Source organism: Periplaneta americana, chromosome 8 (genome assembly GCF_040183065.1).
Source record: "Periplaneta americana isolate PAMFEO1 chromosome 8, P.americana_PAMFEO1_priV1, whole genome shotgun sequence".
NCBI classification, from domain to species: domain Eukaryota; kingdom Metazoa; phylum Arthropoda; class Insecta; order Blattodea; family Blattidae; genus Periplaneta; species Periplaneta americana.
The window spans coordinates 159,978,962-159,996,502 of NC_091124.1; the positions used below are offsets into that span (position 1 = coordinate 159,978,962).

Genomic DNA, 17,541 nt, shown 5'->3' on the forward strand with positions numbered 1-17,541 from the left:
CTGCACATGGCTCGACCAAAACATGACTGGTTAGCAAACAGTTGTGTGCAACTCAGTGTGCAGGTCGCAAACCAACCTTAGTCGCATTGTCTTCGGTGTATTTTGCTTGGTGTTGTGCAGTATGAATGAACAAACAGCAAACATCATATTCGTAGAAGAAGTTAAAAAACACCCTGTGCTATATAACTGCCAGGCTACTCAAGAAAAGATTTAACAGGAAAAACGTGAAGCGAAATGGCAAAACAAGTCAAAATGACAGATATGTAACTCTTTATTCAGAATATACATTGTTGTCATCTGAATGAAATAAAAACTAAAACAATTAAAATAATTCTTACTTATTACACTTTTTGACTATTTGTAGATTATCTTGGCAAATGAAGGATATTCACTATGGTGTATAGTGCAAATTTTAACATTGTTTTCATGTTACAAAATTAATTTTCCCTTGCACAGTAATTCCACAAAATTAATTTTCCCTTACACAGTAATTTCATTGCCAGGGTAGAGATGCTCGAGGAGTAAGAAAGTAATTTGCTAAATAATTTCTTAAAGCATTTGCGGAAAAAGTAGCATTTATTGTAATGTTTTGCACTGGTGGTATTATTGCATTATTTCGCAGTGTTACTAAGTTGTTAGCCATTTCAGAACATTGTTGCAGTTGTGTCAGTGTGTAGTCAATCCTTTCTCGTCTGCGGACGTAGTTATGAAGAATGCAAACAGCTTTTACGATATTACTGACTTTTTCTGGTGTTCGGCATCGTATGGGCCCATAAAAAACTTGAAACTTTTCAGCTACCATTCCAAACGCACATTCAGTAGTTTCCTCCCCCAGCTCAATCTATAGTTGATCCTTTTCACATTGTCTACGGTTCTGCTTGAATATGTTCTCGTTAAGTAGCTTGTGAGTGGAAATGCTTCGTGCAACAAAATAATAAACAAACAGACTCTCTTTTTCATCATAGTGGAGGATAAGGGAATGTCAAGACCCCCTTGTGTTATCCATTGTTTTCATGTAGAAGAGCGAAAAATGGCTCCATCGCTATTTCTTCCAGCATAACCTGGTTCAATCACTGTGAACAAGCCATCTGCATAGCAGCATGGCAAAAATGTAAGAGAATGATAGGATTTGTAATTGAAGTTATTTAAATCAGTATTGCCAAATTTCTCAATTTGGATAGGTTTACTGTCCAGTGCATTTGGGAAGATTCCACAAAGACTCAAAATGATCAGCTATCATATTCCACTTGTCTTCCTTTGGTAGGAGCATATATAAACTTCATTTAACTTGGAGCGGGCATGTGATCTTTTGTTAAACAAGCTGGCACGCTTTGTGTTCCGTTAATAGAAATCACTCTTTCTTGGAATATAGTTTTCAATTTATTTAACAGCTACTGAAACTATTAAATAATCTTGCGTTACATGTCACATAGACTACTGGGTGTTCATTTCAAAGTGTGTCATGACGTCACTGTTGATGAGTCAGCGATTTGAAGCCAGTTTCAGCTTTTGTGTCAGAGAAGTTGCCTATTAATCAAGGCATTCAATCTGAACTTGAGAATGTGTACGGTATAACTTGAACGTCGTAGCAACAGATGGCGGTCTGTACGGTCTGTATGCTACCATAATCTCTTTCGAACTGTGTTTTGCGAGGCAAGGTCGTACACAGGGTATTTGTTATCATCGGTTGCATACGGCAACATTCCACAATACAAATCAAATGCTCCGTGTCCATGTTGACCGTCGAAGTTAATGTCAACAAATACGTAAGTAATCGTCTTAACCCTCTCCCCATATCCCGACAGTAAGAAAAAACTCACCTCAGTACATGTTTCGAAACAGTTCACATTCCTGCCACTACTGGCGTTACCGTACGTATCGGTAAGTAGGCCTACTCTTCTGAATGAACGCCGTACTTGCTAGGCAACTTCTCTGGCAGATAAGTAATACACCTCTGCAGAAGTGTAGGAGGATTGAATTCTCTAGGCTCATAGACTATCCACGTGATGGCATACAGTGAGCCATGACACACTTTGAACTGAACACCCAGTATTGTTACTACATTTAGTTGCAAAAAGCGTAGACTCACATAAAAATGTTTTTAAATTATATAAATGATTGTTTCTTCGAAGACAGTTTCCAGTTTAATTACTAAAATAAAGTCAAGAAACTTGTATGATACTGTACATTACACCCTTTTTTTTACTACATTTAATTACGAACGCGATTATTATTGAACTGCAATGAAACATGTTGTCCATTTGCTCATAACTTTCAACAGATCACAACATCTCTTCTGCATCTTCGAAAGGTAGTAGACACTTCTCACATGTGCGTGTTATTTTCACATGATCCTTGCAGACGAAACAATGACAGGTGTCACATCTTATCATGGTTGAGCTATTTTTAGCAGGGCTACAGGTCGAACAGCGGGCTCTCTTCTTCGTAATGGGCTCTGTAACTACCTTAGCTTGGGATTCTTTGTATTTCCGAAGAAACGCTGTAACATCGGCAGGCAGTGAAGAGATTCCAGCTCAATCTACGAGCTGAGGCTTCATAAGAGAAAATGCCAAATTTTTTAGGAATATTCTTTTTTCATTTGCACAGAAGATTACTTGGGCATTGATACCTGTTACATCCATAAAGGAAAAAAATATTACCAGTGGCCACCTTCTTGTCACACGCGCAACAGAATACACACCACACATTTGATCGACTGTGTCGACTCCTGTGCCGTTTTAGTTTCGGCACTGTGTTTCTTTCTTTCTTTTTCTTTCTTCTTCCTTATTCATGTCATTTTTCTGTTGTTAGTTACCCTTACTTCTCATAGATGGTGTCCTATCCGCCATTTTAGGTCTCATTCTTCCTTTTCATAGATAGCTTGTTCTTCTTTCTGCCATTCTCTTACTTCTCACGTATAAGGAGCGAAATTAAGTTATCACGTGATATGGGTTTTTGATTTTCACAGGCTCTGTTCTCATTTATTAATTAGCGTCGTTTTCCGGTGAAGAGCGGTGGACGCGTAGAGTCTTGGGTCGACGCTCGAAGAGAATGGTTGTGGGACAGCCATTGAGAGCTGGGGCTTTTGTTTGGAGGTGATCTGTGATGAAAGATCTGCTGTAGTCGGCACTCGATCTGGGATAGTCTCTAACTACGTGTGGAAGCGTGGCCGGGCTGTGGAGTGTTAGAGTTGTGTGATGATGGTGGCATGATAGTTGGAGAGAGACCATTGTTGGTTGGTTTCGAGGCTGGTCTGCCTACGATCATAACAGGTTTTTCAACATCAGTAATTGTAGGTTTCTTTTAAGTAATATAAATATATTTGCTCTCATATAGGGGATTATGTAATTCACTTTTGTTTAAAGTATCCGCTGGCATTTCGTCAATTGTATATTTTATGTTAGTTGTGTTTACCTTCATATTGGTACTTCCTGCCGCATTCTAGAAGTATAGTATTGTCAATCAATTAACTTATTCTTATAATCTGTTATTACAGATTTTGTCACTATTGTGTGTAATGGGGAATGCCAGTAGAGTGACGAGTAATTGGCAAGCCAGTCCCAAAGGATTAGTAGAGTTATAGTTGACTTTATTCCCCCTGCATCCATTTTGTTTATTTTCTTATTACCGGAAGTGTTATCTAATAAATGTAAACAGTCAGTTTATTACTTATGCTGAGTGTTTCATTTGTTCCACCTCACCTATGAGACTATCGACCCTATCGTACGTTCGACGGCAGGGTAAAAGTATATTATTTATACTAATTATTCAATTTAAACAGAGGCATGCCGTGCCACTCCCTTAGTCATGTTGTAGTCCAAGATAATGTCTGGTTTGTTGGTATGTTCATTTATTGTCCCAGAATCGTGCATAGTCGATAAAAGGATAACAGCCTTGTTCTTCTTTGGACTGTAAGACACCAAAGTCATATCCTTTTGAAATCCAAACAAGGACGTATCAACACTTCGATTCTTATCGGGCAAAAATTCTGGTGGAATTTGTCGTTTGTTCTTTCTCATAGTGCCAAGAGTCCTTTTTTCAACAAAGAGGCAGCTAGGTCATAACTGGTGTACCAATTGTCTGTAGTAACATTTCTGTTGGAGCCTTCAGTATGTGTAAAAAGCCTTTCGACAACACCACTCAGAGAATTGGAAACATGGTATGGCCCTGGGGGCTGTTTTCCACAATAAACTTCGATGTTGCTTGTGAAGAATGTTTTAGCATCGGCTAAAACAAAAATCTTTATCCCGTATTTAGCTGGCTTGTTTGGGATATATTGAACGAAAGAGCAGCGCCCCCGGAAAGCTTGTAATTTTTCGTCCACTCTTACAAATTCACTTACGCTGTAAAGTTATTACAACTATATGGTAACATATCACACCAAAAAACGTCGGAAGCCTCGGAAAAGAAAAAAGACTGTGTGTGGATGACAGCTATTTATACACAAAAATCGAACGAGGTGAGTTTTTCGATATTACATTATTTCACTAACTTAATATAATGTCACTTGTTTATGAACCTTTCCAATGTGGTAACGATTTCGTTATTATGCAATATATCGACTCAAATGTTACCACGATGTCTTAATAGGGCGTTAGTTATAAATGATGAATAAAAATATGACTATTAATTTGTTTTGCCATGATAATTAAAGGCATTAAAATTAAATGTTAATTTGTGTTGTAGGAAAACGATAGAAAATATGTTTATCGAGCTAATTTGTGAACCGTCAGGAGAATTTGATAACTTCTGTCGTATGTAATTAGCTGAATATTTACTGTGCAAAATATCGTCAATTATTTCGAAAAAAGACGCTCAACTGAGGGGAACGATACCAGCCAAAGTGCGACTCGCCATAGCTTTGAAATTTTTGGCTTCTGGTGACCAGTGGCGGCTCATAAACATTTAATGCCCACTGCCAATTCCATCGACGCTAAATAATCTCGTAGTTGATACAGCTTCGTTAAATAACCAAGTAAATAAATAAATTACGTTATATTATTGATGGATAAAAATAAACTAATAATAATGACATTATTATTATTATTATTATTATTATTATTATTATTATTATTATTATTATTATTATTATTAAACTAATCAAAATATATACAACTGTACACACAATCCAGACAAATTAGAGGGAAAATGCACACTTTTCAGTTAGCAGACAAGCATTCCATCAATAATATAACGTAATTTATTTACTTGGTTATTTAACGAAGTTGTATGAACTATGAGATTATTTAGCGTCGATGGAATTGGTGATAATGATATGATATTTGGCGAGATGAGGCCGAGAATTCGCCATAGATTACCTGACATTTTCCTTGTGATTGGGGAAAACCTCGGAAAAAACCCAACCAGGTAATCAGTCCAAGCGGGAATCGAACCTGCGCCGGATCGGCAGGCAAACGGCTTAGCCGACAGAGCTATGCCGGTGGCTCGTAACGTAATAGTAGGAGGAGTTGAAACATCAGTAGTATGGTAAACAATGATAGAAACGTCGTAGTCTATAATCATTAGTTCCTTTTTATTTGTACATGGTACATTTTCAACATGCAGTCAAGCAACTCGTTTTGAATGATTTTAGAAGTACCCTTAAATGCTTTTGACTTAATTAAGTACTCTTTCAACTATTTAAGTTTTTATCTAATTCAGAACTGAAGTGAACTAATTCACAAAACACGCCCCTGTATTCTAACTTATCGGATTTATCATACCTTGTTAATACTAAATCTGTTGCTGCCTAAAATTGTATACAATTTATTATTAAATTTAGGACATATCTGTTTCCTTCAACTTGCTCGTTGTGTTTTGCAATCGCGAGTCTGTAATGTAAGTTTAACTGAATTTCAATATTCTCTTAACCAGCACAGACAACCTGAAGACGTTAGTCATACGAACCTTTGATTTTTTGTATTTTAGTTTATTCCTTAGCCCTAAGCGTAGTAAATCTGTAAGACCCTTTTTAACTAGTTACGTTCACCTCGGAACAGAACACGCGGGAAACAGAAGAACACTTCTCCATATCTCATCCACACAACCAATTTTTATAGGCCTAATAAACATCCAAGTTGAATTTGCTAGATCTGTTAACTTTAGCACGTTGCTGTTTTTGGTGAATATTTAAACGCCATGTAAGTAAATTATTTAACAGGAATTTAGTTTTCATAATATCTTAATATTGAAAGCGGAGATTTTAATAAAGTGATAACTGAATTAATTTATTCACAACTTACATTACACGATAACACTTCACAGGTTTACAACTTCGCACTACAGTTAGAAATATACTGAAATAAAAGCATTCTTAAACATAGTATTTTAAAAAAACCGGCAAGGATTTTATTAATTTATTTTTGCATCCTCCCCTCTGGGGTCCTTAATTCTGTTGCCGCTTCTTCTATGGCCCGTCGAATCTCTTCGGCAAGTTTCACAAAAATACAGAAGAATTGGTTATATAATTGTTTTATAAATTCTAACTGTAGCTCTTTTCAGAGCAGACTTGATGATAAAAGTTTCTCAACCGAGTAACAACACGCATTTCCCATATTTATTCTGACGAAACTTATTCCGACAAAGCGGGAGAACAGACAAGAGTGCAAGGTAAGGGAGTGAGACAGTAAATGGGGTTGTATATAGCTACCCAAGCATTTAAAAACGAAAGCGGTGAACTGTGCCTGGCACATTTTAGATGCTGAAATGAACTGGAGAAGACGAAAGTTGCGCGCGCATCCCATTATATTTCTTATGGGATGTAGTGCCTGGCTCAGATCCATGCTGCAAACACTGGTTACAACGTGGTTGGCGATAACGATAATATTGGTGGTAGAGTTTGCAAGCACAAGCGTAACTTGTTTCTCTTCGGTTTTGCGCGGAGAGTATGAATTTTCCTTTTTTCTCTTGTATTCTGGTAGTGCCATGGCACGATCGCACTGCCTCTAAAGCCGCACCTGCTGGTTACAGCTAAAGAGACTACATTTTTTGTTTAAAGTTTCAAGTCGAGTTATTAAAAAAATTGTACCTGAAGTATGCGCAGCTATTAATGAAGTCTTGAAGAATGAAGTAAAGGTAAATTATTAGCACAATTGAAGCATGACATTCCAAACCTCGCTCAGTCCATTTGGCTATTTTTATTTTTTAGTGGGTTATTTTACGACGCTATATCAACATCTCAAGTTATTTAGCTTCTGAATGAGGTGAAGATGATAATGTCGGTGAAATGAGTCCGGGGTCCATCATCGATAGTTACCCAGCATTTGCTCATATTGGGTTGAGGGAAAACCCCGGAAAAAAACCTCAACCAGGTAACTTGCCCCGACCGGGATTCGAACGCGGGCCACCTGGTTTCGCGGTCAGACGAGCTAATCGTTATTGCACAGGTGTGGACGTCCATTTTTTTTATTTATACATAAATATATATGATTTTTATGAGACCTCATCATTATATTTCAAGCTCGTTTATTTTTCCAAACCAACGCCAATCCCTGTCGAAAAATTTGTGTTATTATGCATGTCAATTGAAAACTAGCTCAGTCCGTAGACCAGTGGGTAAAACACTAGCCCAGTCCTTTAATAAAATAGTAATATGCGTTACAAGAGCGGTATGTTGAAGTTTTCATGTTCGAGGAAAAGTTTGAAAAAGCGAAACGTAGTTGAGCTTTTTTAATTTCCGAGAATTGAAAGAAAACATACCGCTCGTGTATCGTACATTATTTTGTGCGAAGATCGTTTATTACATACCTGAAAGAGGAATTTCTAATTAGTTGCAATGAAATCTCCATCTTGGTTTCTGTTCAATGACGGCAAATTTGCAAAACAAAAATATCTATCTTCAACATTGTTGCTTTAAAATGTTTTCTGTGTTTACTATACTCCAGCAGGCTGTGATATAGTCTGTCTTTTTTTTCCCCCCAGTCTATGATAAGTCTGGAATTTTGTTGATTTTTTCACGGCTTCCTTAATGTTACTTGCATCACGAATGCAGTAACTTTAGTGGAGTTGTAGAGTTTACTTAATTTTTGCAAATATTTAAAAACAATAATTAACAGTGCAATTTAGGTGAAATTGCAGTGGTAAGTTTCCAATTTATAATTATTACTATATTGAACGTCTCTAAAAATAATATGTTAAAAGCCTAAAGCAGTAAAATCAATATGTCACTTAAGCGGTAAGAAGAGGGAAATTGTTATGTGTGTTAGGTTGGGAATACTGAATGTGGAATTTTAGACTTTCCGCGGATTGGTTTTGTGCGGAAACCAAGCAAATACCCACGATCTCGCACAAATGGACTTTACGCGTTTTGGGATCACACTCCTCAATTTAATAAAACCATAACTTTGTATTTCATTCAGTACTTCTTGATTTATTTATTTATGGATGTCTACAAGTTTCCACTGCTAATGGCTCCATTACTAAATGCAGTGTATTACCGACCGACCCTCCAGAAAGAAAAAGTTAATCATTTATGAATTTTTGCCAGAACATTAATAATTCTGAAATTCTCCTATGAATACCTCGTTCATTATGTTTTGGTTCTGGTGAACAACAATTTCACCAGACATCATATTGATAGATGAAGAACTAGGAGTGATCAGAAAGTAAGGTTACAGAGCCTGCAGTGAAACGTGTGGCCGGGCATTGTCCTGCTGAAATACGGCATGTGGAGTTGCCTGAGGGAGGGGCAGTACCTCGGGCTCAGATTGCTGCAGAATGGTTGGTCTCCGGGAAGCAGGTTTGTCATACCGTGGCATTTCGGCTCGTACAGGGCATGCTGCTATGACTGATGGGTGTGTGGAACCAGTGGATAGAAGAGGGTCGTACGCAGAGACGAGCGGGTAATGGACCACGTAATGTGACCACAGCACGGAATGACCGCCATCTTGTCCGCATGGCCATGACGGATCGTACAGCTTCATCCACAGTGTTGAGTCGACGTTGGAGTACTGCAACGGGTGTGGACCTGTCTGCGTCAACGGTTCGTCGTCTTTTGAGGGCTGGACTAGTGGCTCGCATACCATTGTCCAGAAACCACCAACGCCTCAGATTGCAATGGGCACGTGAACGCCGACACTGGCGTGCTGAGTGGCAAAATGTAATTTTCGGACGAGTCCCGCTTCAACTTGTCCTGTAATGATGGCCGCATACGTGCTAGAAGCTACCGTGGTGAACGCAGTCTGAGAGCCGGCATTGTTAAAAGACATAGCGGATGGTCTGGATAAAATATGCGATCTCGCCTCCTACGTATTAAGAGCAATCTGAACAGCAACTGCTACATTAGGGAGGTTTTAAAGCCCGAGTACTGCCCCTCCTTCAGGGAACTCCACATACCTTATTTCAGTAGCACAATGCCCGGACACATGTGGCGAGGATTGTGCAAGCCTTCTTCGAAGAACGACGGGTATCATTGCTTCCCTGGCCTGCACGTTCGCCAGACATGTTGCCCATCGAACATGTCTGGTATATGGTTGGTCGGCAACTTGTTCGTCATGGTCCTCCAGCATTCACTCTTGACGCTTATGCAATAGGTACACTTAACGGCGAAAAGAATGGGCCGACTCCTGGTCGATAGAAATGCTAAGTTCTAACGCGCGGTTCACTCGTGTAAACGAACTGCACATAAAGGCAGTGCTGTGGTGCCTCTTCATTGAAAGTTATCGGTCTACAATATAGTCAACCTTACGAGCTGTGTATGGTCCAGTGGTGGAATGTCTGACATCCATATCAGAGGGTGTAAATTTGTCTCCCGGTACGGTAAAATTATTTCTTTTATTTTAGTATTTAATTAATTAGTTTAAATGTGAAATGGACTTTGTTCATAAACTTCGTTATGCCTGCCTTGTAAAAATATTATTGCTCATCAGTTGTAGGGTATTAATAGGCGAGACCTGGCCTGTATAAACAAAAATACCGGACGCATATCAAACAAATAAATAATTAAATAAACAAAAAACAAACCATTTGTTGATATATTAACAAAAAAAAAAAGGCCTGTGGTGGGGACTAGTATCTCGTCCACATTCCATCTGCGTCAACAATTGCCCTCATTCTACGCGCATGGAGTCCACAAGATTATGGAACAGGTTAAATTCATGGCCACCTCCTCCCACGCAGCTAGAACTCTGTCCCACAATTCGTCAGCTATCCGAACGGGTGGTTGTTCTGCCCAATTAGAGCGTAGGATTGGTTTGACTGTAGCCCACAAATTTTCAATCGGATTCATATCTGGTTATTTTGGAGGCTAGTCGACCGCCTCCTCGTAAACCATCTTTGAATCCGGTTGGCGGTGTGTACCGGGTGATTATCCCGCTGGAAGAAAAGTGTTGCTTCTGGATATCGTTCTCGGGCGGAAGGGATCATTATATTTGCCTAAATGTGTTCGTAGACTTCTGCCGTAAACCGATCGTGGATGCGTTCCAGAAGTCCTGCCCCATCGTATGACATCCACCCCAACACTCGACGCTCACGCGACCCGACCTGTTAAGTCGAAGCGTTCATCGTATCGGTGGCCATGCATACGATAAACTAGGGCAGGACTATCGTTGCTACTGGAAGTCCTGTCGGAGAGTAGCATACGATAGAAGGTCCACGGCATCCTCCATCGTCAAATTTTCTCTTCTCACAGCTCGACGACACCGTATTCCACGCTCTCTAAAACGTCTCCTCACGGTGTGTGGGAAACCTGGAAAGTTGGGCGCCATTTTGAGTTGAAAGGCAGTTCTGAAGGGTTGGTTCTCAACTTCTCTGAATAACATGGCGTCACTGTTGTTGGGTCACCGATTTGAAGCGAGTTTCAACTTATATGTTAGAGAAGCTGCCTATTATTTAAGGCGTTCTTCAATCTGAACTTGAGAATGTGTACGGTATAACTTGAACGTCGTAGCAACAGATGGCGGTCTGTACGGTCTGTGTGCTACCATAACCTCTTTCGAACTGTGTTTTGCGCCGGCAAGTCGTACGCAGGGTATTTGTTATCATCGGTTGCGTATGGTAACATTCCACAACACAAATCAAATGCTCCGTGTCCATGTTGACCGTCGAAGTTAATGTCAACAAATACGTAAGTAATCGTCTTAACCCTCTCCACATATCTCGACAGTACGTATTTCCATACAGTTCACATTCCTGCCACTACTGGCGTTACCGTACGTATCGGCACGTACTCTTCAGAATGAACGCCGTACTTGCTAGCCAACTTCTCTGCCTCTTAGATTATACACCTGAGCTGCGGAAGTGTAGGAAGATTGAATTCTCTAGGCTCATCAGCTAGCCACATGACGGCATGCAGCGAGCCAAGACACATTTTGAACTGAACACCCAGTATTGTATTCAGTATGACTTGAGAATGAATTAAAACTGAATGCTTACAGTAATAACAAATAATTATTGCATTTGAACTACAAGGTTTTTTTAGTAGGTTATTTTACTATGCTGTATCAACATCTCAGGTTATTTAGCGTCTGAATGAAATGAAGGTGATAATGCCGGTGAAATGAGTCCGGGGTCCAACACCGATAGTTACCCAGCATTTGCCCATATTGGGTTGAGGTAAAACCCCGGGAAAAACCTCAACCACGTAACTTGCCCCGACAGGGAATCGAACTCGGGCCATCTCGTTTCGAGGCCAGACGCGCTAGCCGTTACTCCACAGGTGTGGACGAATCGCAAGCTTACAAGCGTAAAGAGAAATGTTTCATCTGTAGAAAAAAGTCTGCTGAAATTGCACTTTTTCAATTCAGATTCCTTTCAGTTAGGCCTATAAGCCCTTTTCTCTGCGATAGTTTTGTAATATATATATATTTCTTTTCCTTTCCTCTTTTTTGTACTCTTGATCACCAAATGAATTTATTATCATACCCTTTTTATTGTGAATTTTATTTAACTTTAGTACCGTCGCGAGGGGTGACTTTGTGCCATGAGGGTGACTTTGTGCCATTCGCGAAAAACGTAAGGAAGTATTCTTTAAGACCGTGACAAGGTTTTAAAGTCTACTTCCTTACGTTTAGTAGTCTTTAAGACCTTGACGTCATGACACACTTTAAAATGAACACCCAGTATGTAGTCTATTATTTTTGTACTTTTTTATGTTCTAATAAGTGACTATTTATGCTTTCAGTGCTTTTAAAATGTCTTAATTTTTGTTGGATCTGAGCCAGGCACTAACCCCATAAGAAATATAATAATAATAATAATAATAATAATAATAATAATAATAATAATAATAATGATGATGATTTATTTTAGCTGGCAGAGTTAAGGCCGTAAGGCCTTCTCTTCCACTCAACCAGCAAAAAGTGTATATACATATGCATGAATTTACAAAGAATTCAACATTTTGATTTAGATGAGAGTTACATGTATACAAGAGTTATTTACGAATTAAACAACAAAATACTATGAACTATTAATTAAACACTGAAATAAACTGTGTAGCAGAATTAAACTAAAATACATAGAATGTTAATATATTTCAAATGATATTAGATAATAGAAAGAGATTATTATGAGACAATTTTGAAAATGCAGCACAATCAGGATGATGTCTAAAGAAAAAAGCAACAGTGTAGTCAGTAATATTTTAAATCAGTATGATTGGAGTGAAATGCTAATAAGGTTATCTTTTAAGCTGTTCTTAAAGGTGTTTGTTGTCTTGCAGCCCCTAATACTTTGTGACAAGGAATTCCATTGACGCGAGGTGGATATTGTAAAAGATGAGGAATAACAAGATGTTCTATAAAGAGGTATATTTAGCGTGCCACAGATAAGTGATCTGGTATTTACGTCGTGGTTAGAGTATAGATAAGAGAAACGAGACGAAAGGTAATTTGGTGTTGACGTGTGCAGAATTCGAAAGAGTAAAGACAAAGAGTGTAAAGTGCTGCGTTCTTTAAGTCGGAGCCATGAGAGACTTGCGAAGGAAGGTGATATGTGATTCGCGCGCAATTTTCGTCTTCTCCAGTCCATTTCAGCATCTAAAATGTGCCGCTTTCGTTTTTAAATGCTTGGGTAGCTATATACAACCCCATTTACTGCCTCACTCCCTTACCTTGCACTCTTGTCTGTTCTCCCGCTTTGTCGGAATAAGTTTCGTCAGAATAAATATGGGAAATGCGTGTTGTTACTCGGTTGAGAAACTTTTATCATCAAGTCTGCTCTGAAAAGAGCTACAGTTAGAATTTATAAAACAATTATATAACCAATTCTTCTGTATTTTTGCGAAACTTGCCGAAGAGGTTCGACGGGCCATAGAAGAAGCGGCAACAGAATTAAGGACCCCGAGGGGAGGATGCAAAAATTAATTAATAAAATCCTTGCCGGTTTTTTTTAAATACTATGTTTAAGAATGCTTTTATTTCAGTATATTTCTAACTGTAGTGCGAAGTTTACAAGTCACCCTTCTGGCACAAAGTCACCCCGCGCGACGGTATTTCTTCTCTTTTTTATTATTATTTTATTACATTCCATTTTGTTATATTCTTCCTTACGTTTTCCATATTTACTATTTGTATTACATGAGTTGCTTTTACTATATTCCAATGTATTTTACTTTCTTTTTTTCTATTATGGTATTATTTTCATGTTGTTTAGTGTTAATTTTATTATGTTATTATTATTATTTTTTTGTATATGTTAGTAATCTGTTCTTTATCTTTTAGTTAAATTTTAACTGCTTGTATACTTTGTAACCTGATAGAGTGTAAGAGAAGGCCCTATAGCCTTAACTCTATCAGTATAAATAAAGAATTATTATTATTATTATTATTATTATTATTATTATTATTATTATTATTATTATTATTATTATTAAAAAGTCTACAATATGATTGGTAGTGGTGGAGATGGTGGTTGTGATGGGATGATCGTGGTGGTGCTGGTGGTAGTGATGCCAAGACTGGCAGTGTCTCGTTACACAGTTTCAAATCACAACGTGAGTGAATCAAATCTCGCGCTGCGGTTCATTTTCTGTCTCTGTCTCCCGTTCAATATCTCCAGCAGAATCGTGCGCCGCGGAGATACAGGCTCAGAAATATCGATGAATAGCGCTAGATTTGACGGTCCCATGGTGTAATGGTTAGCACTCTGGACTCTGAATCCAGCGATCCGAGTTCAAATCTCGGTGGGACCTGCTAAATTTTTCCCTCACGAATATTACTAATGTAGGATGAACGTTTTTCCGTTCATATAAATATTTCATTTTCAGTAGGTTATTTTACGACGCTGTATCAATATCTCAGGTTATTTAGCGTCTGAATGAAGTGAAGGTGAAATGAGTCCGGGGTCCAGCGCTGATAGTTACCCACCATTTGCTCATATTGGGTTAGGGGAAACCCCGGAACAAACCTCAACCAGGTAACTTGCTCCTATTACCGTTTACATATGAGGAGCAAATATTCAAGAGACTTGTCCTTCAAATCGAATTTTATGGTGTGAACAAAAAATGCATTTTATTATCTTTCGAACATTAAAATTACTGACTACCTTATTATTAATATCAATCTGTTCAGAATGTAGTAAAACTAAGTATTCAAATCAAATTAAATTGTCATTGTAGAAATTAAATATAAAAATTTGGACAGAGTTGCTTTTGATTGAACAGATTGGATATTATCGGTATTGTTTGTCACAATGCTGGACATATTAGTACCTTTTGAATGGAGATACACGTCAAAAGATTATTGCAGTCATTTTACGAAGTAGTTTTGAAACCAACTTGACCTAATTAAACTATATTGACCAAATATTCATTCATGGGCCTTATTTTAAACGTGAAGACCATAATCGTCTTCTAAACATGACACATTGAACTTCCCTCTTCATCTGGGACATTAGAAACAGGCTTGATGAAGGGGCTTGTTGCAGATCTGTCTCGTTGTGTCAATTGTAACCGAAGAGTTTCCACAACATTGTGATACAAGATGGGTTTCAAAATATAAGACCGTTCATTTCTTCAAGAGTCGATTTAACCGTGTTAGGTTGGGCCTAAAAGAATTGTCCGGCAGCGATAAAAAGAAGGAAGCTGTGGAGGCTACTGGATTGTTACATCAGCTATAGAAATTTGACATCTTATTTTATTTGGTATGTTTAGACGATATTCTTGCTTTTGTAAATTCATTATCGGAAGCACTTCATTCTTCAAAAATGGATATGAGTGAATGTTCTGTCCCTCATTAAGGCAATGATAGAAAACGTTTCAAAGCTTCGAAACGAAGAAAAATTCGAAGAATTTTATTGCAGTGTTGTTTGTATGGCAGAAGTTTTCGTAATGAGTGTCTCTGCACAAGAAGAAGAGAAACCATCGGCCACCTAATCTCTGGTAACATAGCTTACCACTTCATGACGACGATGGTGCTACACTGAAGAGTTCCGATTCAGAGCAACAAGATAAGATTTTTCTGAGAGCAAGTTTATATAATATACTTGATAATGTCATATTCGAAATGAAAAGACGGTTTGAAGAAAATTCTGTTTTCTGTGAAGCAGTGTCAGCTTGTGATCCAAAGTCTTCCGATTTCATGAACTTCAAGATGCCGCGAGAACTGGCTGATTTGTTGTTGTTTAGTCAACTGACCGAAGACAGGTCTGAACCTCACAAGTGATACCAGCAAGGCGCCACTTATGAGGCAACTAGGCCAGGAGATAATGGGGTAGGATAGCCAGTTCCTTTCCCCTAGGGATCTTCAAATTGTGTGTTAAACATAAACAAACAACTTCTAGAAAAACAGTGTTCCCTAGTGAAATCAATGAATATTAAATCAAAACATGTGTGTGACCTATATTCTAAACTACAGAACATGAGCATGGGTTTGGCATTTGTTACGGTATGCTTGCCTTTTATATTGTTATCCGATAGAATGAAAATTTAGCTATTTTGTCTCTCTCTCTCTCTCTCTCTCTCTCTCTCTATATATATATATATATATATATATATATATATATATATATATATATACAGGGTGACCCAGTGGGATATGACGGTTTTTAGAACGCTGCCGTTTCTAGCGGTTTTGTGTGGGGGAAACACAATTGGTTGCTATATAACCTTCATAACATGCATTTTTGATTTTCAGTGTACTTCACGACATTATGGCGAACTGGACGGTGGCAGAACGTGTCTTCACAGTGACTGCATTTATAGAGTCAAAATCCATCACGCACGTCCAAAGACGATTTCAACTTCATTTTTATGTCCCACGGCATGGAAGAGTACCTTCACGTAACACTATACTGAAGTGGATGCGTAAATTTAATGAGACCGGCAGTCTGCGTAATGAGTTCGTTGGTAGTGCAAGAAGAGTCCGCACACCGGAAAACATCGAGAGAGTGCGGGAAGCAGTGATCAGAAGTCCACAGCGTTCTGCAAGGCGGCAGGCAGTTGCATTGAATTTATCGCGCACAAGCGTTTGCAGTATTCTGCACGAGGACCTAAAATTCCACCCGTATAAAATTCAAATGGTGAATTGTGTGCGTGATGCAGATAAGCCTGCTCGGTTGGCATTTTGCAGACAGTTTCTTGCAATCTTGAATGCAGATCCAGGCATGCTTAACAAACTAATTTTGTCGGACGAGGCACACTTTCACCTGTCTGGAGCAGTTAACAAACAGAATTTCCGGTACTGGAGTGACAGCCAACCAGAGGCAGTGCACGAAAAATCATTGCATAGCCCCAAGGTTACAGTGTGGTGCGGCGTTTCTGCCGACGGTATTATCGGCCCACATTTTTTTGAAGAACGTGGCCAGTCTGTGACCATCAATGCACAGCGATACCAAGCAATGCTGGCAATGCTGGAACTGCCCGATATGGAGGCTGCTGAGCTATGGTTCCAACAGGATGGCGCCACAGCGCACACTGCTAGTGAAACAATGAACTGTCTGCGAGTCATGTTTCCTGGACGCATAATTTCAAGGTTTGGAGACGTAGCCTGGCCGCCGCGATCTCCTGATCTCACGGCACCCGATTATTTTCTATGGGGCTTTTTAAAAAGTAAGGTGTACTGCAATAAGCCACGCACCACTATGCAGTTAAAAGAAAACATCCAAAATGAAATTAGAGCAATTGATGCTGGTTTATTGCAGCGAGTTATGATGGGCTTCCAGCACAGATTGCAAGAGTGTGTAGAATGTCATGGAGGCTACTTAAAAAATGTAATATTTAAGAAATAATTACAGATTTGTAAATTGCAATGTTGTAGAATTTTCCTGTATAAGCGTCATCTTTCAGTTCCACTTAAATATCCCACAACAAGGCAATAAAAACCGTCATATCCCTGTGGGTCACCCTGTATATACATACATATATATATATATATATATATATATTTGTAACATCGTTCCCGGTGTATCAAAAACTTTAGCTATTTTGGTGCGCATGCGTCGATCCACCTCCACCTCCTACTTGAATGTTCGATTGGAGAGGGATAGGGTAGTGATAGTGGTTGGAACGGGAAGTCAGTTCTCGACTAGCCCTGAGACGGACGATTAAGAATGTGGAATCAGCTCAGCTGGAGGAATCAGCCAACTTAAAATTGAGGTTAGAATCCG

The 17,541-nt window shown here is 38.8% G+C and overlaps 1 non-coding gene and 1 pseudogene across 1 annotated transcript; one reads left to right on the forward strand and one right to left on the reverse strand.

The window, feature by feature from the left end:
- Positions 1–375: 375 nt before the first annotated feature.
- On the reverse strand, positions 376–1,270 carry LOC138704346 (putative nuclease HARBI1; annotated as a pseudogene).
- A 12,786-nt stretch (positions 1,271–14,056) lies between these two features.
- TRNAQ-CUG (transfer RNA glutamine (anticodon CUG)) lies at positions 14,057–14,128 on the forward strand. Its single transcript has one exon. It is a non-coding gene; the product is annotated as a tRNA-Gln (tRNA).
- Positions 14,129–17,541: the final 3,413 nt, after the last annotated feature.